Here is a 25,021-nt window from a genome sequence, read left to right on the forward strand (position 1 = left end):
ATTTAAATGCTCTCGACATACCATAAAATACAAACCACTTTTGACTTAATTTTTCAACTTTGGAAACGTATTGCTGCCAGAAGTGTTTAGGTTTTGTAAGTCCAAAAAATGACGTGGGAAGGTAAACCTGGAAAAAAGGCCATAATGTAACAAAGTAATCTACCTTAAAAATGCACTTATGTCAATGCTACACACAGTGCCTCAAGAAATGACGCTCCAGCACGGCACTATATCACATCTGATATTTCATGCTGTGTTGTACAAAAGATAAGGAATTCACCAACATAGTCAATAAAGGACATCCTGGTATTTATTATAATTTCAATGCCTTACATCGATTTTAAGTCAGGATGGCCGAGTGGTCTAAGGCGCTGCGTTAAGGTCGCAGTCTCCCCTGGAGGCGTGGGTTCAAATCCCACTTCTGACAAATGGTCTCGCTTCTTCGTTGGATATGTTTGTTGAAAGGTATTTGGAAACGAAGATCAGAGATGGATTTTATGTTAAGTTACAGAAGTTGTAATCACAAAGAAATTAATGCATTTAAATGCTCTCGACATACCATAAAATACAAACCACTTTTGACTTAATTTTTCAACTTTGGAAACCTATTGCTGCCAGAAGTGTTTAGGTTTTGTAAGTCCAAAAAATGACGTTGGAAGGTAAACCTGGAAAAAAGGCCATAATGTAACAAAGTAATCTACCTTAAAAATGCACTTATGTCAATGCTACACACAGTGCCTCAAGAAATGACGCTCCAGCACGGCACTATATCACATCTGATATTTCATGCTGTGTTGTAGAAAAGATAAGGAATTCACCAACAGTCAATAAAGGACATCCTGGTATTTATTATAATTTCAATGCCTTACATCTTTTTCAAGTGAGGATGGCCGAGTGGTCTAAGGCGCTGCGTTAAGGTCGCAGTCTCCCCTGGAGGCGTGGGTTCAAATCCCACTTCTGACAAATGGTCTCGCTTCTTCGTTGGATATGTTTGTTGAAAGGTATTTGGAAACGAAGATCAGAGATGGATTTTATGTTAAGTTACAGAAGTTGTAATCACAAAGAAATTAATGCATTTAAATGCTCTCGACATACCATAAAATACAAACCACTTTTGACTTAATTTTTCAACTTTGGAAACGTATTGCTGCCAGAAGTGTTTAGGTTTTGTAAGTCCAAAAAATGACGTGGGAAGGTAAACCTGGAAAAAAGGCCATAATGTAACAAAGTAATCTACCTTAAAAATGCACTTATGTCAATGCTACACACAGTGCCTCAAGAAATGACGCTCCAGCACGGCACTATATCACATCTGATATTTCATGCTGTGTTGTACAAAAGATAAGGAATTCACCAACATAGTCAATAAAGGACATCCTGGTATTTATTATAATTTCAATGCCTTACATCATTTTTAAGTCAGGATGGCCGAGTGGTCTAAGGCGCTGCGTTAAGGTCGCAGTCTCCCCTGGAGGCGTGGGTTCAAATCCCACTTCTGACAAATGGTCTCGCTTCTTCGTTGGATATGTTGTTTGTTGAAAGGTATTTGGAAACGAAGATCAGAGATGGATTTTATGTTAAGTTACAGATGTTGTAATCACACAGAAATTAATGCATTTAAATGCTCTCGACATACCATAAAATACAAACCACTTTTGACTTAATTTTTCAACTTTGGAAACGTATTGCTGCCAGAAGTGTTTAGGTTTTGTAAGTCCAAAACATGAGGTTGGAAGGTAAACCTTGAAAACAGGCCATAATGTAACAAAGTAATCTACCTTAAAAATGCACTTATGTCAATGCTACACACAGTGCCTCAAGAAATGACGCTCCAGCACGGCACTATATCACATCTGATATTTCATGCTGTGTTGTACAAAAGATAAGGAATTCACCAACATAGTCAATAAAGGACATCCTGGTATTTATTATAATTTCAATGCCTTACATCGATTTTAAGTCAGGATGGCCGAGTGGTCTAAGGCGCTGCGTTAAGGTCGCAGTCTCCCCTGGAGGCGTGGGTTCAAATCCCACTTCTGACAAATGGTCTCGCTTCTTCGTTGGATATGTTTGTTGAAAGGTATTTGGAAACGAAGATCAGAGATGGTTTTTATGTTAAGTTACAGAAGTTGTAATCACAAAGAAATTAATGCATTTAAATGCTCTCGACATACCATAAAATACAAACCACTTTTGACTTAATTTTTCAACTTTGGAAACGTATTGCTGCCAGAAGTGTTTAGGTTTTGTAAGTCCAAAAAATGACGTGGGAAGGTAAACCTGGAAAAAAGGCCATAATGTAACAAAGTAATCTACCTTAAAAATGCACTTATGTCAATGCTACACACAGTGCCTCAAGAAATGACGCTCCAGCACGGCACTATATCACATCTGATATTTCATGCTGTGTTGTAGAAAAGATAAGGAATTCACCAACAGTCAATAAAGGACATCCTGGTATTTATTATAATTTCAATGCCTTACATCATTTTCAAGTGAGGATGGCCGAGTGGTCTAAGGCGCTGCGTTAAGGTCGCAGTCTCCCCTAGAGGCGTGGGTTCAAATCCCACTTCTGACAAATGCTCTCGCTTCTTCATTGGATATGTTTGTTGAAAGGTATTTGGAAACGAAGATCAGAGATGGATTTTATGTTAAGTTACAGATGTTGTAATCACAAAGAAATTAATGCATTTAAATGCTCTCGACATACCATAAAATACAAACCACTTTTGACTTAATTTTTCAACTTTGGAAACGTATTGCTGCCAGAAGTGTTTAGGTTTTGTAAGTCCAAAACATAAGGTTGGAAGGTAAACCTTGAAAACAGGCCATAAGGTAACAAAGTAATCTACCTTAAAAATGCACTTATGTCAATGCTACACACAGTGCCTCAAGAAATGACGCTCCAGCACGGCACTATATCACATCTGATATTTCATGCTGTGTTGTACAAAAGATGCGGAATTCAACAACATAGTCAATAAAGGACATCCTGGTATTTATTATAATTTCAATGCCTTACATCATTTTCAAGTCAGGATGGCCGAGTGGTCTAAGGCGCTGCGTTAAGGTCGCAGTCTCCCCTGGAGGCGTGGGTTCAATTCCCACTTCTGACAAATTGTCTCGCTTCTTCGTTGGATATGTTTGTTGAAAGGTATTTGGAAACGAAGATCAGAGATGGATTTTATGTTAAGTTACAGATGTTGTAATCACAAAGAAATTAATGCATTTAAATGCTCTCGACATACCATAAAATACAAACCACTTTTGACTTAATTTTTCAACTTTGGAAACGTATTGCTGCCAGAAGTGTTTAGGTTTTGTAAGTCCAAAACATGAGGTTGGAAGGTAAACCTTGAAAACAGGCCATAATGTAACAAAGTAATCTACCTTAAAAATGCACTTATGTCAATGCTACACACAGTGCCTCAAGAAATGACGCTCCAGCACGGCACTATATCACATCTGATATTTCATGCTGTGTTGTACAAAAGATAAGGAATTCACCAACATAGTCAATAAAGGACATCCTGGTATTTATTATAATTTCAATGCCTTACATCATTTTTAAGTCAGGATGGCCGAGTGGTCTAAGGCGCTGCGTTAAGGTCGCAGTCTCCCCTGGAGGCGTGGGTTCAAATCCCACTTCTGACAAATGGTCTCGCTTCTTCGTTGGATATGTTTGTTGAAAGGTATTTGGAAACGAAGATCAGAGATGGATTTTATGTTAAGTTACAGAAGTTGTAATCACAAAGAAATTAATGCATTTAAATGCTCTCGACATACCATAAAATACAAACCACTTTTGACTTAATTTTTCAACTTTGGAAACGTATTGCTGCCAGAAGTGTTTAGGTTTTGTAAGTCCAAAACATGAGGTTGGAAGGTAAACCTTGAAAACAGGCCATAATGTAACAAAGTAATCTACCTTAAAAATGCACTTATGTCAATGCTACACACAGTGCCTCAAGAAATGACGCTCCAGCACGGCACTATATCACATCTGATATTTCATGCTGTGTTGTACAAAAGATGCGGAATTCAACAACATAGTCAATAAAGGACATCCTGGTATTTATTATAATTTCAATGCCTTACATCATTTTCAAGTCAGGATGGCCGAGTGGTCTAAGGCGCTGCGTTAAGGTCGCAGTCTCCCCTGGAGGCGTGGGTTCAAATCCCACTTCTGACAAATGGTCTCGCTTCTTCGTTGGATATGTTTGTTGAAAGGTATTTGGAAACGAAGATCAGAGATGGATTTTATGTTAAGTTACAGAAGTTGTAATCACAAAGAAATTAATGCATTTAAATGCTCTCGACATACCATAAAATACAAACCACTTTTGACTTAATTTTTCAACTTTGGAAACGTATTGCTGCCAGAAGTGTTTAGGTTTTGTAAGTCCAAAAAATGACGTTGGAAGGTAAACCTGGAAAAAAGGCCATAATGTAACAAAGTAATCTACCTTAAAAATGCACTTATGTCAATGCTACACACAGTGCCTCAAGAAATGACGCTCCAGCACGGCACTATATCACATCTGATATTTCATGCTGTGTTGTACAAAAGATAAGGAATTCACCAACATAGTCAATAAAGGACATCCTGGTATTTATTATAATTTCAATGCCTTACATCATTTTTAAGTCAGGATGGCCGAGTGGTCTAAGGCGCTGCGTTAAGGTCGCAGTCTCCCCTGGAGGCGTGGGTTCAAATCCCACTTCTGACAAATGGTCTCGCTTCTTCGTTGGATATGTTGTTTGTTGAAAGGTATTTGGAAACGAAGATCAGAGATGGATTTTATGTTAAGTTACAGAAGTTGTAATCACAAAGAAATTAATGCATTTAAATGCTCTCGACATACCATAAAATACAAACCACTTTTGACTTAATTTTTCAACTTTGGAAACGTATTGCTGCCAGAAGTGTTTAGGTTTTGTAAGTCCAAAAAATGACGTTGGAAGGTAAACCTTGAAAAAAGGCCATAATGTAACAAAGTAATCTACCTTAAAAATGCACTTATGTCAATGCTACACACAGTGCCTCAAGAAATGACGCTCCAGCACGGCACTATATCACATCTGATATTTCATGCTGTGTTGTACAAAAGATGCGGAATTCACCAACATAGTCAATAAAGGACATCCTGGTATTTATTATAATTTCAATGCCTTACATCGATTTTAAGTCAGGATGGCCGAGTGGTCTAAGGCGCTGCGTTAAGGTCGCAGTCTCCCCTGGAGGCGTGGGTTCAAATCCCACTTCTCACAAATGGTCTCGCTTCTTCGTTGGATATGTTTGTTGAAAGGTATTTGGAAACGAAGATCAGAGATGGATTTTATGTTAAGTTACAGAAGTTGTAATCACAAAGAAATTAATGCATTTAAATGCTCTCGACATACCATAAAATACAAACCACTTTTGACTTAATTTTTCAACTTTGGAAACGTATTGCTGCCAGAAGTGTTTAGGTTTTGTAAGTCCAAAAAATGACGTTGGAAGGTAAACCTTGAAAAAAGGCCATAATGTAACAAAGTAATCTACCTTAAAAATGCACTTATGTCAATGCTACACACAGTGCCTCAAGAAATGACGCTCCAGCACGGCACTATATCACATCTGATATTTCATGCTGTGTTGTACAAAAGATAAGGAATTCAACAACATAGTCAATAAAGGACATCCTGGTATTTATTATAATTTCAATGCCTTACATCATTTTCAAGTCAGGATGGCCGAGTAGTCTAAGGCGCTGCGTTAAGGTCGCAGTCTTCCCTGGAGGCATGGGTTCAAATCCCACTTCTGACAAATGGTCTCGCTTCTTCGTTGGATATGTTGTTTGTTGAAAGGTATTTGGAAACGAAGATCAGAGATGGATTTTATGTTAAGTTACAGATGTTGTAATCACAAAGAAATTAATGCATTTAAATGCTCTCGACATACCATAAAATACAAACCACTTTTGACTTAATTTTTCAACTTTGGAAACGTATTGCTGCCAGAAGTGTTTAGGTTTTGTAAGTCCAAAACATGAGGTTGGAAGGTAAACCTTGAAAACAGGCCATAATGTAACAAAGTAATCTACCTTAAAAATGCACTTATGTCAATGCTACACACAGTGCCTCAAGAAATGACGCTCCAGCACGGCACTATATCACATCTGATATTTCATGCTGTGTTGTACAAAAGATGCGGAATTCAACAACATAGTCAATAAAGGACATCCTGGTATTTATTATAATTTCAATGCCTTACATCATTTTTAAGTCAGGATGGCCGAGTGGTCTAAGGCGCTGCGTTAAGGTCGCAGTCTCCCCTGGAGGCGTGGGTTCAAATCCCACTTCTGACAAATGGTCTCGCTTCTTCGTTGGATATGTTGTTTGTTGAAAGGTATTTGGAAACGAAGATCAGAGATGGATTTTATGTTAAGTTACAGATGTTGTAATCACAAAGAAATTAATGCATTTAAATGCTCTCGACATACCATAAAATACAAACCACTTTTGACTTAATTTTTCAACTTTGGAAACGTATTGCTGCCAGAAGTGTTTAGGTTTTGTAAGTCCAAAACATGAGGTTGGAAGGTAAACCTTGAAAACAGGCCATAATGTAACAAAGTAATCTACCTTAAAAATGCACTTATGTCAATGCTACACACAGTGCCTCAAGAAATGACGCTCCAGCACGGCACTATATCACATCTGATATTTCATGCTGTGTTGTACAAAAGATGCGGAATTCAACAACATAGTCAATAAAGGACATCCTGGTATTTATTATAATTTCAATGCCTTACATCATTTTCAAGTCAGGATGGCCGAGTGGTCTAAGGCGCTGCGTTAAGGTCGCAGTCTCCCCTGGAGGCGTGGGTTCAATTCCCACTTCTGACAAATGGTCTCGCTTCTTCGTTGGATATGTTTGTTGAAAGGTATTTGGAAACGAAGATCAGAGATGGATTTTATGTTAAGTTACAGATGTTGTAATCACAAAGAAATTAATGCATTTAAATGCTCTCGACATACCATAAAATACAAACCACTTTTGACTTAATTTTTCAACTTTGGAAACGTATTGCTGCCAGAAGTGTTTAGGTTTTGTAAGTCCAAAACATGAGGTTGGAAGGTAAACCTTGAAAACAGGCCATAATGTAACAAAGTAATCTACCTTAAAAATGCACTTATGTCAATGCTACACACAGTGCCTCAAGAAATGACGCTCCAGCACGGCACTATATCACATCTGATATTTCATGCTGTGTTGTACAAAAGATAAGGAATTCACCAACATAGTCAATAAAGGACATCCTGGTATTTATTATAATTTCAATGCCTTACATCATTTTTAAGTCAGGATGGCCGAGTGGTCTAAGGCGCTGCGTTAAGGTCGCAGTCTCCCCTGGAGGCGTGGGTTCAAATCCCACTTCTGACAAATGGTCTCGCTTCTTCGTTGGATATGTTTGTTGAAAGGTATTTGGAAACGAAGATCAGAGATGGATTTTATGTTAAGTTACAGAAGTTGTAATCACAAAGAAATTAATGCATTTAAATGCTCTCGACATACCATAAAATACAAACCACTTTTGACTTAATTTTTCAACTTTGGAAACGTATTGCTGCCAGAAGTGTTTAGGTTTTGTATGTCCAAAACATGAGGTTGGAAGGTAAACCTTGAAAACAGGCCATAATGTAACAAAGTAATCTACCTTAAAAATGCACTTATGTCAATGCTACACACAGTGCCTCAAGAAATGACGCTCCAGCACGGCACTATATCACATCTGATATTTCATGCTGTGTTGTACAAAAGATGCGGAATTCAACAACATAGTCAATAAAGGACATCCTGGTATTTATTATAATTTCAATGCCTTACATCATTTTCAAGTCAGGATGGCCGAGTGGTCTAAGGCGCTGCGTTAAGGTCGCAGTCTCCCCTGGAGGCGTGGGTTCAAATCCCACTTCTGACAAATGGTCTCGCTTCTTCGTTGGATATGTTTGTTGAAAGGTATTTGGAAACGAAGATCAGAGATGGATTTTATGTTAAGTTACAGAAGTTGTAATCACAAAGAAATTAATGCATTTAAATGCTCTCGACATACCATAAAATACAAACCACTTTTGACTTAATTTTTCAACTTTGGAAACGTATTGCTGCCAGAAGTGTTTAGGTTTTGTAAGTCCAAAAAATGACGTTGGAAGGTAAACCTGGAAAAAAGGCCATAATGTAACAAAGTAATCTACCTTAAAAATGCACTTATGTCAATGCTACACACAGTGCCTCAAGAAATGACGCTCCAGCACGGCACTATATCACATCTGATATTTCATGCTGTGTTGTACAAAAGATAAGGAATTCACCAACATAGTCAATAAAGGACATCCTGGTATTTATTATAATTTCAATGCCTTACATCATTTTTAAGTCAGGATGGCCGAGTGGTCTAAGGCGCTGCGTTAAGGTCGCAGTCTCCCCTGGAGGCGTGGGTTCAAATCCCACTTCTGACAAATGGTCTCGCTTCTTCGTTGGATATGTTGTTTGTTGAAAGGTATTTGGAAACGAAGATCAGAGATGGATTTTATGTTAAGTTACAGAAGTTGTAATCACAAAGAAATTAATGCATTTAAATGCTCTCGACATACCATAAAATACAAACCACTTTTGACTTAATTTTTCAACTTTGGAAACGTATTGCTGCCAGAAGTGTTTAGGTTTTGTAAGTCCAAAAAATGACGTTGGAAGGTAAACCTTGAAAAAAGGCCATAATGTAACAAAGTAATCTACCTTAAAAATGCACTTATGTCAATGCTACACACAGTGCCTCAAGAAATGACGCTCCAGCACGGCACTATATCACATCTGATATTTCATGCTGTGTTGTACAAAAGATAAGGAATTCACCAACATAGTCAATAAAGGACATCCTGGTATTTATTATAATTTCAATGCCTTACATCGATTTTAAGTCAGGATGGCCGAGTGGTCTAAGGCGCTGCGTTAAGGTCGCAGTCTCCCCTGGAGGCGTGGGTTCAAATCCCACTTCTCACAAATGGTCTCGCTTCTTCGTTGGATATGTTTGTTGAAAGGTATTTGGAAACGAAGATCAGAGATGGATTTTATGTTAAGTTACAGAAGTTGTAATCACAAAGAAATTAATGCATTTAAATGCTCTCGACATACCATAAAATACAAACCACTTTTGACTTAATTTTTCAACTTTGGAAACGTATTGCTGCCAGAAGTGTTTAGGTTTTGTAAGTCCAAAAAATGACGTTGGAAGGTAAACCTTGAAAAAAGGCCATAATGTAACAAAGTAATCTACCTTAAAAATGCACTTATGTCAATGCTACACACAGTGCCTCAAGAAATGACGCTCCAGCACGGCACTATATCACATCTGATATTTCATGCTGTGTTGTACAAAAGATAAGGAATTCAACAACATAGTCAATAAAGGACATCCTGGTATTTATTATAATTTCAATGCCTTACATCATTTTCAAGTCAGGATGGCCGAGTAGTCTAAGGCGCTGCGTTAAGGTCGCAGTCTTCCCTGGAGGCGTGGGTTCAAATCCCACTTCTGACAAATGGTCTCGCTTCTTCGTTGGATATGTTGTTTGTTGAAAGGTATTTGGAAACGAAGATCAGAGATGGATTTTATGTTAAGTTACAGATGTTGTAATCACAAAGAAATTAATGCATTTAAATGCTCTCGACATACCATAAAATACAAACCACTTTTGACTTAATTTTTCAACTTTGGAAACGTATTGCTGCCAGAAGTGTTTAGGTTTTGTAAGTCCAAAAAATGACGTTGGAAGGTAAACCTTGAAAAAAGGCCATAATGTAACAAAGTAATCTACCTTAAAAATGCACTTATGTCAATGCTACACACAGTGCCTCAAGAAATGACGCTCCAGCACGGCACTATATCACATCTGATATTTCATGCTGTGTTGTACAAAAGATAAGGAATTCAACAACATAGTCAATAAAGGACATCCTGGTATTTATTATAATTTCAATGCCTTACATCATTTTCAAGTCAGGATGGCCGAGTAGTCTAAGGCGCTGCGTTAAGGTCGCAGTCTTCCCTGGAGGCGTGGGTTCAAATCCCACTTCTGACAAATGGTCTCGCTTCTTCGTTGGATATGTTGTTTGTTGAAAGGTATTTGGAAACGAAGATCAGAGATGGATTTTATGTTAAGTTACAGATGTTGTAATCACAAAGAAATTAATGCATTTAAATGCTCTCGACATACCATAAAATACAAACCACTTTTGACTTAATTTTTCAACTTTGGAAACGTATTGCTGCCAGAAGTGTTTAGGTTTTGTAAGTCCAAAACATGAGGTTGGAAGGTAAACCTTGAAAACAGGCCATAATGTAACAAAGTAATCTACCTTAAAAATGCACTTATGTCAATGCTACACACAGTGCCTCAAGAAATGACGCTCCAGCACGGCACTATATCACATCTGATATTTCATGCTGTGTTGTACAAAATATGCGGAATTCACCAACATAGTCAATAAAGGACATCCTGGTATTTATTATAATTTCAATGCCTTACATCGATTTTAAGTCAGGATGGCCGAGTGGTCTAAGGCGCTGCGTTAAGGTCGCAGTCTCCCCTGGAGGCGTGGGTTCAAATCCCACTTCTGACAAATGGTCTCGCTTCTTCGTTGGATATGTTTGTTGAAAGGTATTTGGAAACGAAGATCAGAGATGGATTTTATGTTAAGTTACAGAAGTTGTAATCACAAAGAAATTAATGCATTTAAATGCTCTCGACATACCATAAAATACAAACCACTTTTGACTTAATTTTTCAACTTTGGAAACGTATTGCTGCCAGAAGTGTTTAGGTTTTGTAAGTCCAAAAAATGACGTTGGAAGGTAAACCTTGAAAACAGGCCATAATGTAACAAAGTAATCTACCTTAAAAATGCACTTATGTCAATGCTACACACAGTGCCTCAAGAAATGACGCTCCAGCACGGCACTATATCACATCTGATATTTCATGCTGTGTTGTACAAAAGATGCGGAATTCAACAACATAGTCAATAAAGGACATCCTGGTATTTATTATAATTTCAATGCCTTACATCATTTTTAAGTCAGGATGGCCGAGTGGTCTAAGGCGCTGCGTTAAGGTCGCAGTCTCCCCTGGAGGCGTGGGTTCAAATCCCACTTCTGACAAATGGTCTCGCTTCTTCGTTGGATATGTTGTTTGTTGAAAGGTATTTGGAATCGAAGATCAGAGATGGATTTTATGTTAAGTTACAGATGTTGTAATCACACAGAAATTAATGCATTTAAATGCTCTCGACATACCATAAAATACAAACCACTTTTGACTTAATTTTTCAACTTTGGAAACGTATTGCTGCCAGAAGTGTTTAGGTTTTGTAAGTCCAAAACATGAGGTTGGAAGGTAAACCTTGAAAACAGGCCATAATGTAACAAAGTAATCTACCTTAAAAATGCACTTATGTCAATGCTACACACAGTGCCTCAAGAAATGACGCTCCAGCACGGCACTATATCACATCTGATATTTCATGCTGTGTTGTACAAAAGATAAGGAATTCACCAACATAGTCAATAAAGGACATCCTGGTATTTATTATAATTTCAATGCCTTACATCGATTTTAAGTCAGGATGGCCGAGTGGTCTAAGGCGCTGCGTTAAGGTCGCAGTCTCCCCTGGAGGCGTGGGTTCAAATCCCACTTCTGACAAATGGTCTCGCTTCTTCGTTGGATATGTTTGTTGAAAGGTATTTGGAAACGAAGATCAGAGATGGATTTTATGTTAAGTTACAGAAGTTGTAATCACAAAGAAATTAATGCATTTAAATGCTCTCGACATACCATAAAATACAAACCACTTTTGACTTAATTTTTCAACTTTGGAAACCTATTGCTGCCAGAAGTGTTTAGGTTTTGTAAGTCCAAAAAATGACGTTGGAAGGTAAACCTGGAAAAAAGGCCATAATGTAACAAAGTAATCTACCTTAAAAATGCACTTATGTCAATGCTACACACAGTGCCTCAAGAAATGACGCTCCAGCACGGCACTATATCACATCTGATATTTCATGCTGTGTTGTAGAAAAGATAAGGAATTCACCAACAGTCAATAAAGGACATCCTGGTATTTATTATAATTTCAATGCCTTACATCATTTTCAAGTGAAGATGGCCGAGTGGTCTAAGGCGCTGCGTTAAGGTCGCAGTCTCCCCTAGAGGCGTGGGTTCAAATCCCACTTCTGACAAATGCTCTCGCTTCTTCATTGGATATGTTTGTTGAAAGGAATTTGGAAACGAAGATCAGAGATGGATTTTATGTTAAGTTACAGATGTTGTAATCACAAAGAAATTAATGCATTTAAATGCTCTCGACATACCATAAAATACAAACCACTTTTGACTTAATTTTTCAACTTTGGAAACGTATTGCTGCCAGAAGTGTTTAGGTTTTGTAAGTCCAAAACATGAGGTTGGAAGGTAAACCTTGAAAACAGGCCATAATGTAACAAAGTAATCTACCTTAAAAATGCACTTATGTCAATGCTACACACAGTGCCTCAAGAAATGACGCTCCAGCACGGCACTATATCACATCTGATATTTCATGCTGTGTTGTACAAAAGATAAGGAATTCACCAACATAGTCAATAAAGGACATCCTGGTATTTATTATAATTTCAATGCCTTACATCATTTTTAAGTCAGGATGGCCGAGTGGTCTAAGGCGCTGCGTTAAGGTCGCAGTCTCCCCTGGAGGCGTGGGTTCAAATCCCACTTCTGACAAATGGTCTCGCTTCTTCGTTGGATATGTTGTTTGTTGAAAGGTATTTGGAAACGAAGATCAGAGATGGATTTTATGTTAAGTTACAGATGCTGTAATCACAAAGAAATTAATGCATTTAAATGCTCTCGACATACCATAAAATACAAACCACTTTTGACTTAATTTTTCAACTTTGGAAACGTATTGCTGCCAGAAGTGTTTAGGTTTTGTAAGTCCAAAACATGAGGTTGGAAGGTAAACCTTGAAAACAGGCCATAATGTAACAAAGTAATCTACCTTAAAAATGCACTTATGTCAATGCTACACACAGTGCCTCAAGAAATGACGCTCCAGCACGGCACTATATCACATCTGATATTTCATGCTGTGTTGTACAAAAGATAAGGAATTCACCAACATAGTCAATAAAGGACATCCTGGTATTTATTATAATTTCAATGCCTTACATCATTTTTAAGTCAGGATGGCCGAGTGGTCTAAGGCGCTGCGTTAAGGTCGCAGTCTCCCCTGGAGGCGTGGGTTCAAATCCCACTTCTGACAAATGGTCTCGCTTCTTCGTTGGATATGTTGTTTGTTGAAAGGTATTTGGAAACGAAGATCAGAGATGGATTTTATGTTAAGTTACAGATGTTGTAATCACACAGAAATTAATGCATTTAAATGCTCTCGACATACCATAAAATACAAACCACTTTTGACTTAATTTTTCAACTTTGGAAACGTATTGCTGCCAGAAGTGTTTAGGTTTTGTAAGTCCAAAACATGAGGTTGGAAGGTAAACCTTGAAAACAGGCCATAATGTAACAAAGTAATCTACCTTAAAAATGCACTTATGTCAATGCTACACACAGTGCCTCAAGAAATGACGCTCCAGCACGGCACTATATCACATCTGATATTTCATGCTGTGTTGTACAAAAGATAAGGAATTCACCAACATAGTCAATAAAGGACATCCTGGTATTTATTATAATTTCAATGCCTTACATCGATTTTAAGTCAGGATGGCCGAGTGGTCTAAGGCGCTGCGTTAAGGTCGCAGTCTCCCCTGGAGGCGTGGGTTCAAATCCCACTTCTGACAAATGGTCTCGCTTCTTCGTTGGATATGTTTGTTGAAAGGTATTTGGAAACGAAGATCAGAGATGGATTTTATGTTAAGTTACAGAAGTTGTAATCACAAAGAAATTAATGCATTTAAATGCTCTCGACATACCATAAAATACAAACCACTTTTGACTTAATTTTTCAACTTTGGAAACCTATTGCTGCCAGAAGTGTTTAGGTTTTGTAAGTCCAAAAAATGACGTTGGAAGGTAAACCTGGAAAAAAGGCCATAATGTAACAAAGTAATCTACCTTAAAAATGCACTTATGTCAATGCTACACACAGTGCCTCAAGAAATGACGCTCCAGCACGGCACTATATCACATCTGATATTTCATGCTGTGTTGTAGAAAAGATAAGGAATTCACCAACAGTCAATAAAGGACATCCTGGTATTTATTATAATTTCAATGCCTTACATCATTTTCAAGTGAGGATGGCCGAGTGGTCTAAGGCGCTGCGTTAAGGTCGCAGTCTCCCCTGGAGGCGTGGGTTCAAATCCCACTTCTGACAAATGGTCTCGCTTCTTCGTTGGATATGTTTGTTGAAAGGTATTTGGAAACGAAGATCAGAGATGGATTTTATGTTAAGTTACAGAAGTTGTAATCACAAAGAAATTAATGCATTTAAATGCTCTCGACATACCATAAAATACAAACCACTTTTGACTTAATTTTTCAACTTTGGAAACCTATTGCTGCCAGAAGTGTTTAGGTTTTGTAAGTCCAAAAAATGACGTTGGAAGGTAAACCTGGAAAAAAGGCCATAATGTAACAAAGTAATCTACCTTAAAAATGCACTTATGTCAATGCTACACACAGTGCCTCAAGAAATGACGCTCCAGCACGGCACTATATCACATCTGATATTTCATGCTGTGTTGTAGAAAAGATAAGGAATTCACCAACATAGTCAATAAAGGACATCCTGGTATTTATTATAATTTCAATGCCTTACATCGATTTTAAGTCAGGATGGCCGAGTGGTCTAAGGCGCTGCGTTAAGGTCGCAGTCTCCCCTGGAGGCGTGGGTTCAAATCCCACTTCTGACAAATGGTCTCGCTTCTTCGTTGGATATGTTGTTTGTTGAAAGGTATTTGGAAACGAAGATCAGAGATGGATTTTATGTTAAGTTACAGATGTTGTAATCACAAAGAAATTAATGCATTTAAATGCTCTCGACATACCATAAAATACAAACCACTTTTGACTTAATTTTTCAACTTTGGAAACGTATTGCTGCCAGAAGTGTTTAGGTTTTGTAAGTCCAAAACATGAGGTTGGAAGGTAAACCTTGAAAACAGGCCATAATGTAACAAAGTAATCTACCTTAAAAATGCACTTATGTCAATGCTACACACAGTGCCTCAAGAAATGACGCTCCAGCACGGCACTATATCACATCTGATATTTCATGCTGTGTTGTACAAAAGATAAGGAATTCACCAACATAGTCAATAAAGGACATCCTGGTATTTATTATAATTTCAATGCCTTACATCGATTTTAAGTCAGGATGGCCGAGTGGTCTAAGGCGCTGCGTTAAGGTCGCAGTCTCCCCTGGAGGCGTGGGTTCAAATCCCACTTCTGACAAATGGTCTCGCTTCTTCGTTGGATATGTTTGTTGAAAGGTATTTGGAAACGAAGATCAGAGATGGATTTTATGTTAAGTTACAGAAGTTGTAATCACAAAGAAATTAATGCATTTAAATGCTCTCGACATACCATAAAATACAAACCACTTTTGACTTAATTTTTCAACTTTGGAAACCTATTGCTGCCAGAAGTGTTTAGGTTTTGTAAGTCCAAAAAATGACGTTGGAAGGTAAACCTGGAAAAAAGGCCATAATGTAACAAAGTAATCTACCTTAAAAATGCACTTATGTCAATGCTACACACAGTGCCTCAAGAAATGACGCTCCAGCACGGCACTATATCACATCTGATATTTCATGCTGTGTTGTAGAAAAGATAAGGAATTCACCAACAGTCAATAAAGGACATCCTGGTATTTATTATAATTTCAATGCCTTACATCATTTTCAAGTGAGGATGGCCGAGTGGTCTAAGGCGCTGCGTTAAGGTCGCAGTCTCCCCTGGAGGCGTGGGTTCAAATCCCACTTCTGACAAATGGTCTCGCTTCTTCGTTGGATATGTTTGTTGAAAGGTATTTGGAAACGAAGATCAGAGATGGATTTTATGTTAAGTTACAGAAGTTGTAATCACAAAGAAATTAATGCATTTAAATGCTCTCGACATACCATAAAATACAAACCACTTTTGACTTAATTTTTCAACTTTGGAAACGTATTGCTGCCAGAAGTGTTTAGGTTTTGTAAGTCCAAAAAATGACGTGGGAAGGTAAACCTGGAAAAAAGGCCATAATGTAACAAAGTAATCTACCTTAAAAATGCACTTATGTCAATGCTACACACAGTGCCTCAAGAAATGACGCTCCAGCACGGCACTATATCACATCTGATATTTCATGCTGTGTTGTACAAAAGATAAGGAATTCACCAACATAGTCAATAAAGGACATCCTGGTATTTATTATAATTTCAATGCCTTACATCGATTTTAAGTCAGGATGGCCGAGTGGTCTAAGGCGCTGCGTTAAGGTTGCAGTCTCCCCTGGAGGCGTGGGTTCAAATCCCACTTCTGACAAATGGTCTCGCTTCTTCGTTGGATATGTTTGTTGAAAGGTATTTGGAAACGAAGATCAGAGATGGATTTTATGTTAAGTTACAGAAGTTGTAATCACAAAGAAATTAATGCATTTAAATGCTCTCGACATACCATAAAATACAAACCACTTTTGACTTAATTTTTCAACTTTGGAAACCTATTGCTGCCAGAAGTGTTTAGGTTTTGTAAGTCCAAAAAATGACGTTGGAAGGTAAACCTGGAAAAAAGGCCATAATGTAACAAAGTAATCTACCTTAAAAATGCACTTATGTCAATGCTACACACAGTGCCTCAAGAAATGACGCTCCAGCACGGCACTATATCACATCTGATATTTCATGCTGTGTTGTAGAAAAGATAAGGAATTCACCAACAGTCAATAAAGGACATCCTGGTATTTATTATAATTTCAATGCCTTACATCATTTTCAAGTGAGGATGGCCGAGTGGTCTAAGGCGCTGCGTTAAGGTCGCAGTCTCCCCTGGAGGCGTGGGTTCAAATCCCACTTCTGACAAATGGTCTCGCTTCTTCGTTGGATATGTTTGTTGAAAGGTATTTGGAAACAAAGATCAGAGATGGATTTTATGTTAAGTTACAGATGTTGTAATAACACAGAAATTAATGCATTTAAATGCTCTCGACATACCATAAAATACAAACCACTTTTGACTTAATTTTTCAACTTTGGAAACGTATTGCTGCCAGAAGTGTTTAGGTTTTGTAAGTCCAAAACATGAGGTTGGAAGGTAAACCTTGAAAACAGGCCATAATGTAACAAAGTAATCTACCTTAAAAATGCACTTATGTCAATGCTACACACAGTGCCTCAAGAAATGACGCTCCAGCACGGCACTATATCACATCTGATATTTCATGCTGTGTTGTACAAAAGATAAGGAATTCACCAACATAGTCAATAAAGGACATCCTGGTATTTATTATAATTTCAATGCCTTACATCGATTTTAAGTCAGGATGGCCGAGTGGTCTAAGGCGCTGCGTTAAGGTCGCAGTCTCCCCTGGAGGCGTGGGTTCAAATCCCACTTCTGACAAATGGTCTCGCTTCTTCGTTGGATATGTTTGTTGAAAGGTATTTGGAAACGAAGATCAGAGATGGTTTTTATGTTAAGTTACAGAAGTTGTAATCACAAAGAAATTAATGCATTTAAATGCTCTCGACATACCATAAAATACAAACCACTTTTGACTTAATTTTTCAACTTTGGAAACGTATTGCTGCCAGAAGTGTTTAGGTTTTGTAAGTCCAAAAAATGACGTGGGAAGGTAAACCTGGAAAAAAGGCCATAATGTAACAAAGTAATCTACCTTAAAAATGCACTTATGTCAATGCTACACACAGTGCCTCAAGAAATGACGCTCCAGCACGGCACTATATCACATCTGATATTTCATGCTGTGTTGTAGAAAAGATAAGGAATTCACCAACAGTCAATAAAGGACATCCTGGTATTTATTATAATTTCAATGCCTTACATCATTTTCAAGTGAGGATGGCCGAGTGGTCTAAGGCGCTGCGTTAAGGTCGCAGTCTCCCCTAGAGGCGTGGGTTCAAATCCCACTTCTGACAAATGCTCTCGCTTCTTCATTGGATATGTTTGTTGAAAGGTATTTGGAAACGAAGATCAGAGATGGATTTTATGTTAAGTTACAGAAGTTGTAATCACAAAGAAATTAATGCATTTAAATGCTCTCGACATACCATAAAATACAAACCACTTTTGACTTAATTTTTCAACTTTGGAAACGTATTGCTGCCAGAAGTGTTTAGGTTTTGTAAGTCCAAAAAATGACGTTGGAAGGTAAACCTGGAAAAAAGGCCATAATGTAACAAAGTAATCTACCTTAAAAATGCACTTATGTCAATGCTACACACAGTGCCTCAAGAAATGACGCTCCAGCACGGCACTATATCACATCTGATATTTCATGCTGTGTTGTAGAAAAGATAAGGAATTCACCAACAGTCAATAAAGGACATCCTGGTATTTATTATAATTTCAATGCCTTACATCATTTTCAAGTGAGGATGGCCGAGTGGTCTAAGGCGCTGCGTTAAGGTCGCAGTCTCCCCTGGAGGCGTGGGTTCAAATCCCACTTCTGACAAATGGTCTCGCTTCTTCGTTGGATATGTTTGTTGAAAGGTATTTGGAAACGAAGATCAGAGATGGATTTTATGTTAAGTTACAGAAGTTGTAATCACAAAGAAATTAATGCATTTAAATGCTCTCGACATACCATAAAATACAAACCACTTTTGACTTAATTTTTCAACTTTGGAAACGTATTGCTGCCAGAAGTGTTTAGGTTTTGTAAGTCCAAAAAATGACGTGGGAAGGTAAACCTGGAAAAAAGGCCATAATGTAACAAAGTAATCTACCTTAAAAATGCACTTATGTCAATGCTACACACAGTGCCTCAAGAAATGACGCTCCAGCACGGCACTATATCACATCTGATATTTCATGCTGTGTTGTACAAAAGATAAGGAATTCACCAACATAGTCAATAAAGGACATCCTGGTATTTATTATAATTTCAATGCCTTACATCGATTTTAAGTCAGGATGGCCGAGTGGTCTAAGGCGCTGCGTTAAGGTTGCAGTCTCCCCTGGAGGCGTGGGTTCAAATCCCACTTCTGACAAATGGTCTCGCTTCTTCGTTGGATATGTTTGTTGAAAGGTATTTGGAAACGAAGATCAGAGATGGATTTTATGTTAAGTTACAGAAGTTGTAATCACAAAGAAATTAATGCATTTAAATGCTCTCGACATACCATAAAATACAAACCACTTTTGACTTAATTTTTCAACTTTGGAAACCTATTGCTGCCAGAAGTGTTTAGGTTTTGTAAGTCCAAAAAATGACGTTGGAAGGTAAACCTGGAAAAAAGGCCATAATGTAACAAAGTAATCTACCTTAAAAATGCACTTATGTCAATGCTACACACAGTGCCTCAAGAAATGACGCTCCAGCACGGCACTATATCACATCTGATATTTCATGCTGTGTTGTAGAAAAGATAAGGAATTCACCAACAGTCAATAAAGGACATCCTGGTATTTATTATAATTTCAATGCCTTACATCATTTTCAAGTGAGGATGGCCGAGTGGTCTAAGGCGCTGCGTTAAGGTCGCAGTCTCCCCTGGAGGCGTGGGTTCAAATCCCACTTCTGACAAATGGTCTCGCTTCTTCGTTGGATATGTTTGTTGAAAGGTATTTGGAAACAAAGATCAGAGATGGATTTTATGTTAAGTTACAGATGTTGTAATCACACAGAAATTAATGCATTTAAATGCTCTCGACATACCATAAAATACAAACCACTTTTGACTTAATTTTTCAACTTTGGAAACGTATTGCTGCCAGAAGTGTTTAGGTTTTGTAAGTCCAAAACATGAGGTTGGAAGGTAAACCTTGAAAACAGGCCATAATGTAACAAAGTAATCTACCTTAAAAATGCACTTATGTCAATGCTACACACAGTGCCTCAAGAAATGACGCTCCAGCACGGCACTATATCACATCTGATATTTCATGCTGTGTTGTACAAAAGATAAGGAATTCACCAACATAGTCAATAAAGGACATCCTGGTATTTATTATAATTTCAATGCCTTACATCGATTTTAAGTCAGGATGGCCGAGTGGTCTAAGGCGCTGCGTTAAGGTCGCAGTCTCCCCTGGAGGCGTGGGTTCAAATCCCACTTCTGACAAATGGTCTCGCTTCTTCGTTGGATATGTTTGTTGAAAGGTATTTGGAAACGAAGATCAGAGATGGTTTTTATGTTAAGTTACAGAAGTTGTAATCACAAAGAAATTAATGCATTTAAATGCTCTCGACATACCATAAAATACAAACCACTTTTGACTTAATTTTTCAACTTTGGAAACGTATTGCTGCCAGAAGTGTTTAGGTTTTGTAAGTCCAAAAAATGACGTGGGAAGGTAAACCTGGAAAAAAGGCCATAATGTAACAAAGTAATCTACCTTAAAAATGCACTTATGTCAATGCTACACACAGTGCCTCAAGAAATGACGCTCCAGCACGGCACTATATCACATCTGATATTTCATGCTGTGTTGTAGAAAAGATAAGGAATTCACCAACAGTCAATAAAGGACATCCTGGTATTTATTATAATTTCAATGCCTTACATCATTTTCAAGTGAGGATGGCCGAGTGGTCTAAGGCGCTGCGTTAAGGTCGCAGTCTCCCCTAGAGGCGTGGGTTCAAATCCCACTTCTGACAAATGCTCTCGCTTCTTCATTGGATATGTTTGTTGAAAGGTATTTGGAAACGAAGATCAGAGATGGATTTTATGTTAAGTTACAGATGTTGTAATCACAAAGAAATTAATGCATTTAAATGCTCTCGACATACCATAAAATACAAACCACTTTTGACTTAATTTTTCAACTTTGGAAACGTATTGCTGCCAGAAGTGTTTAGGTTTTGTAAGTCCAAAACATAAGGTTGGAAGGTAAACCTTGAAAACAGGCCATAATGTAACAAAGTAATCTACCTTAAAAATGCACTTATGTCAATGCTACACACAGTGCCTCAAGAAATGACGCTCCAGCACGGCACTATATCACATCTGATATTTCATGCTGTGTTGTACAAAAGATGCGGAATTCAACAACATAGTCAATAAAGGACATCCTGGTATTTATTATAATTTCAATGCCTTACATCATTTTCAAGTCAGGATGGCCGAGTGGTCTAAGGCGCTGCGTTAAGGTCGCAGTCTCCCCTGGAGGCGTGGGTTCAAATCCCACTTCTGACAAATGGTCTCGCTTCTTCGTTGGATATGTTTGTTGAAAGGTATTTGGAAACGAAGATCAGAGATGGATTTTATGTTAAGTTACAGAAGTTGTAATCACAAAGAAATTAATGCATTTAAATGCTCTCGACATACCATAAAATACAAACCACTTTTGACTTAATTTTTCAACTTTGGAAACGTATTGCTGCCAGAAGTGTTTAGGTTTTGTAAGTCCAAAAAATGACGTGGGAAGGTAAACCTGGAAAAAAGGCCATAATGTAACAAAGTAATCTACCTTAAAAATGCACTTATGTCAATGCTACACACAGTGCCTCAAGAAATGACGCTCCAGCACGGCACTATATCACATCTGATATTTCATGCTGTGTTGTACAAAAGATAAGGAATTCACCAACATAGTCAATAAAGGACATCCTGGTATTTATTATAATTTCAATGCCTTACATCGATTTTAAGTCAGGATGGCCGAGTGGTCTAAGGCGCTGCGTTAAGGTCGCAGTCTCCCCTGGAGGCGTGGGTTCAAATCCCACTTCTGACAAATGGTCTCGCTTCTTCGTTGGATATGTTTGTTGAAAGGTATTTGGAAACGAAGATCAGAGATGGATTTTATGTTAAGTTACAGAAGTTGTAATCACAAAGAAATTAATGCATTTAAATGCTCTCGACATACCATAAAATACAAACCACTTTTGACTTAATTTTTCAACTTTGGAAACCTATTGCTGCCAGAAGTGTTTAGGTTTTGTAAGTCCAAAAAATGACGTTGGAAGGTAAACCTGGAAAAAAGGCCATAATGTAACAAAGTAATCTACCTTAAAAATGCACTTATGTCAATGCTACACACAGTGCCTCAAGAAATGACGCTCCAGCACGGCACTATATCACATCTGATATTTCATGCTGTGTTGTAGAAAAGATAAGGAATTCACCAACAGTCAATAAAGGACATCCTGGTATTTATTATAATTTCAATGCCTTACATCATTTTCAAGTGAGGATGGCCGAGTGGTCTAAGGCGCTGCGTTAAGGTCGCAGTCTCCCCTGGAGGCGTGGGTTCAAATCCCACTTCTGACAAATGGTCTTGCTTCTTCGTTGGATATGTTTGTTGAAAGGTATTTGGAAACGAAGATCAGAGATGGATTTTATGTTAAGTTACAGATGTTGTAATCACACAGAAATTAATGCATTTAAATGCTCTCGACATACCATAAAATACAAACCACTTTTGACTTAATTTTTCAACTTTGGAAACGTATTGCTGCCAGAAGTGTTTAGGTTTTGTAAGTCCAAAACATGAGGTTGGAAGGTAAACCTTGAAAACAGGCCATAATGTAACAAAGTAATCTACCTTAAAAATGCACTTATGTCAATGCTACACACAGTGCCTCAAGAAATGACGCTCCAGCACGGCACTATATCACATCTGATATTTCATGCTGTGTTGTACAAAAGATAAGGAATTCACCAACATAGTCAATAAAGGACATCCTGGTATTTATTATAATTTCAATGCCTTACATCGATTTTAAGTCAGGATGGCCGAGTGGTCTAAGGCGCTGCGTTAAGGTCGCAGTCTCCCCTGGAGGCGTGGGTTCAAATCCCACTTCTGACAAATGGTCTCGCTTCTTCGTTGGATATGTTTGTTGAAAGGTATTTGGAAACGAAGATCAGAGATGGTTTTTATGTTAAGTTACAGAAGTTGTAATCACAAAGAAATTAATGCATTTAAATGCTCTCGACATACCATAAAATACAAACCACTTTTGACTTAATTTTTCAACTTTGGAAACGTATTGCTGCCAGAAGTGTTTAGGTTTTGTAAGTCCAAAAAATGACGTGGGAAGGTAAACCTGGAAAAAAGGCCATAATGTAACAAAGTAATCTACCTTAAAAATGCACTTATGTCAATGCTACACACAGTGCCTCAAGAAATGACGCTCCAGCACGGCACTATATCACATCTGATATTTCATGCTGTGTTGTAGAAAAGATAAGGAATTCACCAACAGTCAATAAAGGACATCCTGGTATTTATTATAATTTCAATGCCTTACATCATTTTCAAGTGAGGATGGCCGAGTGGTCTAAGGCACTGCGTTAAGGTCGCAGTCTCCCCTAGAGGCGTGGGTTCAAATCCCACTTCTGACAAATGCTCTCGCTTCTTCATTGGATATGTTTGTTGAAAGGTATTTGGAAACGAAGATCAGAGATGGATTTTATGTTAAGTTACAGATGTTGTAATCACAAAGAAATTAATGCATTTAAATGCTCTCGACATACCATAAAATACAAACCACTTTTGACTTAATTTTTCAACTTTGGAAACGTATTGCTGCCAGAAGTGTTTAGGTTTTGTAAGTCCAAAACATAAGGTTGGAAGGTAAACCTTGAAAACAGGCCATAATGTAACAAAGTAATCTACCTTAAAAATGCACTTATGTCAATGCTACACACAGTGCCTCAAGAAATGACGCTCCAGCACGGCACTATATCACATCTGATATTTCATGCTGTGTTGTACAAAAGATGCGGAATTCAACAACATAGTCAATAAAGGACATCCTGGTATTTATTATAATTTCAATGCCTTACATCATTTTCAAGTCAGGATGGCCGAGTGGTCTAAGGCGCTGCGTTAAGGTCGCAGTCTCCCCTGGAGGCGTGGGTTCAATTCCCACTTCTGACAAATGGTCTCGCTTCTTCGTTGGATATGTTTGTTGAAAGGTATTTGGAAACGAAGATCAGAGATGGATTTTATGTTAAGTTACAGATGTTGTAATCACAAAGAAATTAATGCATTTAAATGCTCTCGACATACCATAAAATACAAACCACTTTTGACTTAATTTTTCAACTTTGGAAACGTATTGCTGCCAGAAGTGTTTAGGTTTTGTAAGTCCAAAACATGAGGTTGGAAGGTAAACCTTGAAAACAGGCCATAATGTAACAAAGTAATCTACCTTAAAAATGCACTTATGTCAATGCTACACACAGTGCCTCAAGAAATGACGCTCCAGCACGGCACTATATCACATCTGATATTTCATGCTGTGTTGTACAAAAGATAAGGAATTCACCAACATAGTCAATAAAGGACATCCTGGTATTTATTATAATTTCAATGCCTTACATCATTTTTAAGTCAGGATGGCCGAGTGGTCTAAGGCGCTGCGTTAAGGTCGCAGTCTCCCCTGGAGGCGTGGGTTCAAATCCCACTTCTGACAAATGGTCTCGCTTCTTCGTTGGATATGTTTGTTGAAAGGTATTTGGAAACGAAGATCAGAGATGGATTTTATGTTAAGTTACAGAAGTTGTAATCACAAAGAAATTAATGCATTTAAATGCTCTCGACATACCATAAAATACAAACCACTTTTGACTTAATTTTTCAACTTTGGAAACGTATTGCTGCCAGAAGTGTTTAGGTTTTGTAAGTCCAAAACATGAGGTTGGAAGGTAAACCTTGAAAACAGGCCATAATGTAACAAAGTAATCTACCTTAAAAATGCACTTATGTCAATGCTACACACAGTGCCTCAAGAAATGACGCTCCAGCACGGCACTATATCACATCTGATATTTCATGCTGTGTTGTACAA

General features: G+C 37.9%; 40 non-coding genes across 40 annotated transcripts; all 40 read left to right on the plus strand.

The window, feature by feature from the left end:
• The first annotated feature begins 344 nt into the window (after positions 1 to 344).
• Positions 345 to 427, plus strand: trnal-aag (transfer RNA leucine (anticodon AAG)). The gene has a single exon. It is a non-coding gene; the product is annotated as a tRNA-Leu (tRNA).
• Positions 428 to 880: 453 nt separating this feature from the next.
• On the plus strand, positions 881 to 963 carry trnal-aag (transfer RNA leucine (anticodon AAG)). Its single transcript has one exon. It is a non-coding gene; the product is annotated as a tRNA-Leu (tRNA).
• A 455-nt stretch (positions 964 to 1,418) lies between these two features.
• On the plus strand, positions 1,419 to 1,501 carry trnal-aag (transfer RNA leucine (anticodon AAG)). Its single transcript has one exon. It is a non-coding gene; the product is annotated as a tRNA-Leu (tRNA).
• A 458-nt stretch (positions 1,502 to 1,959) lies between these two features.
• On the plus strand, positions 1,960 to 2,042 carry trnal-aag (transfer RNA leucine (anticodon AAG)). Its single transcript has one exon. It is a non-coding gene; the product is annotated as a tRNA-Leu (tRNA).
• Positions 2,043 to 3,033: 991 nt separating this feature from the next.
• On the plus strand, positions 3,034 to 3,116 carry trnal-aag (transfer RNA leucine (anticodon AAG)). Its single transcript has one exon. It is a non-coding gene; the product is annotated as a tRNA-Leu (tRNA).
• Positions 3,117 to 3,571: 455 nt separating this feature from the next.
• On the plus strand, positions 3,572 to 3,654 carry trnal-aag (transfer RNA leucine (anticodon AAG)). Its single transcript has one exon. It is a non-coding gene; the product is annotated as a tRNA-Leu (tRNA).
• A 455-nt stretch (positions 3,655 to 4,109) lies between these two features.
• Positions 4,110 to 4,192, plus strand: trnal-aag (transfer RNA leucine (anticodon AAG)). The gene has a single exon. It is a non-coding gene; the product is annotated as a tRNA-Leu (tRNA).
• Positions 4,193 to 4,647: 455 nt separating this feature from the next.
• On the plus strand, positions 4,648 to 4,730 carry trnal-aag (transfer RNA leucine (anticodon AAG)). Its single transcript has one exon. It is a non-coding gene; the product is annotated as a tRNA-Leu (tRNA).
• Positions 4,731 to 5,188: 458 nt separating this feature from the next.
• On the plus strand, positions 5,189 to 5,271 carry trnal-aag (transfer RNA leucine (anticodon AAG)). The gene has a single exon. It is a non-coding gene; the product is annotated as a tRNA-Leu (tRNA).
• A 996-nt stretch (positions 5,272 to 6,267) lies between these two features.
• Positions 6,268 to 6,350, plus strand: trnal-aag (transfer RNA leucine (anticodon AAG)). The gene has a single exon. It is a non-coding gene; the product is annotated as a tRNA-Leu (tRNA).
• Positions 6,351 to 6,808: 458 nt separating this feature from the next.
• trnal-aag (transfer RNA leucine (anticodon AAG)) lies at positions 6,809 to 6,891 on the plus strand. The gene has a single exon. It is a non-coding gene; the product is annotated as a tRNA-Leu (tRNA).
• Positions 6,892 to 7,346: 455 nt separating this feature from the next.
• On the plus strand, positions 7,347 to 7,429 carry trnal-aag (transfer RNA leucine (anticodon AAG)). The gene has a single exon. It is a non-coding gene; the product is annotated as a tRNA-Leu (tRNA).
• Positions 7,430 to 7,884: 455 nt separating this feature from the next.
• Positions 7,885 to 7,967, plus strand: trnal-aag (transfer RNA leucine (anticodon AAG)). Its single transcript has one exon. It is a non-coding gene; the product is annotated as a tRNA-Leu (tRNA).
• Positions 7,968 to 8,422: 455 nt separating this feature from the next.
• trnal-aag (transfer RNA leucine (anticodon AAG)) lies at positions 8,423 to 8,505 on the plus strand. The gene has a single exon. It is a non-coding gene; the product is annotated as a tRNA-Leu (tRNA).
• Positions 8,506 to 8,963: 458 nt separating this feature from the next.
• trnal-aag (transfer RNA leucine (anticodon AAG)) lies at positions 8,964 to 9,046 on the plus strand. The gene has a single exon. It is a non-coding gene; the product is annotated as a tRNA-Leu (tRNA).
• A 455-nt stretch (positions 9,047 to 9,501) lies between these two features.
• On the plus strand, positions 9,502 to 9,584 carry trnal-aag (transfer RNA leucine (anticodon AAG)). Its single transcript has one exon. It is a non-coding gene; the product is annotated as a tRNA-Leu (tRNA).
• Positions 9,585 to 10,042: 458 nt separating this feature from the next.
• trnal-aag (transfer RNA leucine (anticodon AAG)) lies at positions 10,043 to 10,125 on the plus strand. Its single transcript has one exon. It is a non-coding gene; the product is annotated as a tRNA-Leu (tRNA).
• A 458-nt stretch (positions 10,126 to 10,583) lies between these two features.
• Positions 10,584 to 10,666, plus strand: trnal-aag (transfer RNA leucine (anticodon AAG)). Its single transcript has one exon. It is a non-coding gene; the product is annotated as a tRNA-Leu (tRNA).
• Positions 10,667 to 11,121: 455 nt separating this feature from the next.
• On the plus strand, positions 11,122 to 11,204 carry trnal-aag (transfer RNA leucine (anticodon AAG)). Its single transcript has one exon. It is a non-coding gene; the product is annotated as a tRNA-Leu (tRNA).
• Positions 11,205 to 11,662: 458 nt separating this feature from the next.
• Positions 11,663 to 11,745, plus strand: trnal-aag (transfer RNA leucine (anticodon AAG)). Its single transcript has one exon. It is a non-coding gene; the product is annotated as a tRNA-Leu (tRNA).
• Positions 11,746 to 12,736: 991 nt separating this feature from the next.
• trnal-aag (transfer RNA leucine (anticodon AAG)) lies at positions 12,737 to 12,819 on the plus strand. The gene has a single exon. It is a non-coding gene; the product is annotated as a tRNA-Leu (tRNA).
• A 458-nt stretch (positions 12,820 to 13,277) lies between these two features.
• Positions 13,278 to 13,360, plus strand: trnal-aag (transfer RNA leucine (anticodon AAG)). Its single transcript has one exon. It is a non-coding gene; the product is annotated as a tRNA-Leu (tRNA).
• Positions 13,361 to 13,818: 458 nt separating this feature from the next.
• trnal-aag (transfer RNA leucine (anticodon AAG)) lies at positions 13,819 to 13,901 on the plus strand. The gene has a single exon. It is a non-coding gene; the product is annotated as a tRNA-Leu (tRNA).
• A 453-nt stretch (positions 13,902 to 14,354) lies between these two features.
• trnal-aag (transfer RNA leucine (anticodon AAG)) lies at positions 14,355 to 14,437 on the plus strand. Its single transcript has one exon. It is a non-coding gene; the product is annotated as a tRNA-Leu (tRNA).
• Positions 14,438 to 14,892: 455 nt separating this feature from the next.
• Positions 14,893 to 14,975, plus strand: trnal-aag (transfer RNA leucine (anticodon AAG)). Its single transcript has one exon. It is a non-coding gene; the product is annotated as a tRNA-Leu (tRNA).
• A 458-nt stretch (positions 14,976 to 15,433) lies between these two features.
• On the plus strand, positions 15,434 to 15,516 carry trnal-aag (transfer RNA leucine (anticodon AAG)). The gene has a single exon. It is a non-coding gene; the product is annotated as a tRNA-Leu (tRNA).
• A 453-nt stretch (positions 15,517 to 15,969) lies between these two features.
• trnal-aag (transfer RNA leucine (anticodon AAG)) lies at positions 15,970 to 16,052 on the plus strand. Its single transcript has one exon. It is a non-coding gene; the product is annotated as a tRNA-Leu (tRNA).
• Positions 16,053 to 16,507: 455 nt separating this feature from the next.
• Positions 16,508 to 16,590, plus strand: trnal-aag (transfer RNA leucine (anticodon AAG)). The gene has a single exon. It is a non-coding gene; the product is annotated as a tRNA-Leu (tRNA).
• A 453-nt stretch (positions 16,591 to 17,043) lies between these two features.
• trnal-aag (transfer RNA leucine (anticodon AAG)) lies at positions 17,044 to 17,126 on the plus strand. The gene has a single exon. It is a non-coding gene; the product is annotated as a tRNA-Leu (tRNA).
• Positions 17,127 to 17,581: 455 nt separating this feature from the next.
• trnal-aag (transfer RNA leucine (anticodon AAG)) lies at positions 17,582 to 17,664 on the plus strand. The gene has a single exon. It is a non-coding gene; the product is annotated as a tRNA-Leu (tRNA).
• Positions 17,665 to 18,653: 989 nt separating this feature from the next.
• Positions 18,654 to 18,736, plus strand: trnal-aag (transfer RNA leucine (anticodon AAG)). The gene has a single exon. It is a non-coding gene; the product is annotated as a tRNA-Leu (tRNA).
• A 455-nt stretch (positions 18,737 to 19,191) lies between these two features.
• On the plus strand, positions 19,192 to 19,274 carry trnal-aag (transfer RNA leucine (anticodon AAG)). The gene has a single exon. It is a non-coding gene; the product is annotated as a tRNA-Leu (tRNA).
• Positions 19,275 to 19,727: 453 nt separating this feature from the next.
• Positions 19,728 to 19,810, plus strand: trnal-aag (transfer RNA leucine (anticodon AAG)). Its single transcript has one exon. It is a non-coding gene; the product is annotated as a tRNA-Leu (tRNA).
• A 455-nt stretch (positions 19,811 to 20,265) lies between these two features.
• Positions 20,266 to 20,348, plus strand: trnal-aag (transfer RNA leucine (anticodon AAG)). Its single transcript has one exon. It is a non-coding gene; the product is annotated as a tRNA-Leu (tRNA).
• A 991-nt stretch (positions 20,349 to 21,339) lies between these two features.
• On the plus strand, positions 21,340 to 21,422 carry trnal-aag (transfer RNA leucine (anticodon AAG)). Its single transcript has one exon. It is a non-coding gene; the product is annotated as a tRNA-Leu (tRNA).
• Positions 21,423 to 21,877: 455 nt separating this feature from the next.
• Positions 21,878 to 21,960, plus strand: trnal-aag (transfer RNA leucine (anticodon AAG)). The gene has a single exon. It is a non-coding gene; the product is annotated as a tRNA-Leu (tRNA).
• A 453-nt stretch (positions 21,961 to 22,413) lies between these two features.
• trnal-aag (transfer RNA leucine (anticodon AAG)) lies at positions 22,414 to 22,496 on the plus strand. Its single transcript has one exon. It is a non-coding gene; the product is annotated as a tRNA-Leu (tRNA).
• Positions 22,497 to 22,951: 455 nt separating this feature from the next.
• On the plus strand, positions 22,952 to 23,034 carry trnal-aag (transfer RNA leucine (anticodon AAG)). The gene has a single exon. It is a non-coding gene; the product is annotated as a tRNA-Leu (tRNA).
• A 991-nt stretch (positions 23,035 to 24,025) lies between these two features.
• Positions 24,026 to 24,108, plus strand: trnal-aag (transfer RNA leucine (anticodon AAG)). The gene has a single exon. It is a non-coding gene; the product is annotated as a tRNA-Leu (tRNA).
• A 455-nt stretch (positions 24,109 to 24,563) lies between these two features.
• Positions 24,564 to 24,646, plus strand: trnal-aag (transfer RNA leucine (anticodon AAG)). The gene has a single exon. It is a non-coding gene; the product is annotated as a tRNA-Leu (tRNA).
• Positions 24,647 to 25,021: the final 375 nt, after the last annotated feature.

The sequence above is a fragment of the Pungitius pungitius genome, chromosome 5 (assembly GCF_949316345.1).
Source record: "Pungitius pungitius chromosome 5, fPunPun2.1, whole genome shotgun sequence".
NCBI classification, from domain to species: domain Eukaryota; kingdom Metazoa; phylum Chordata; class Actinopteri; order Perciformes; family Gasterosteidae; genus Pungitius; species Pungitius pungitius.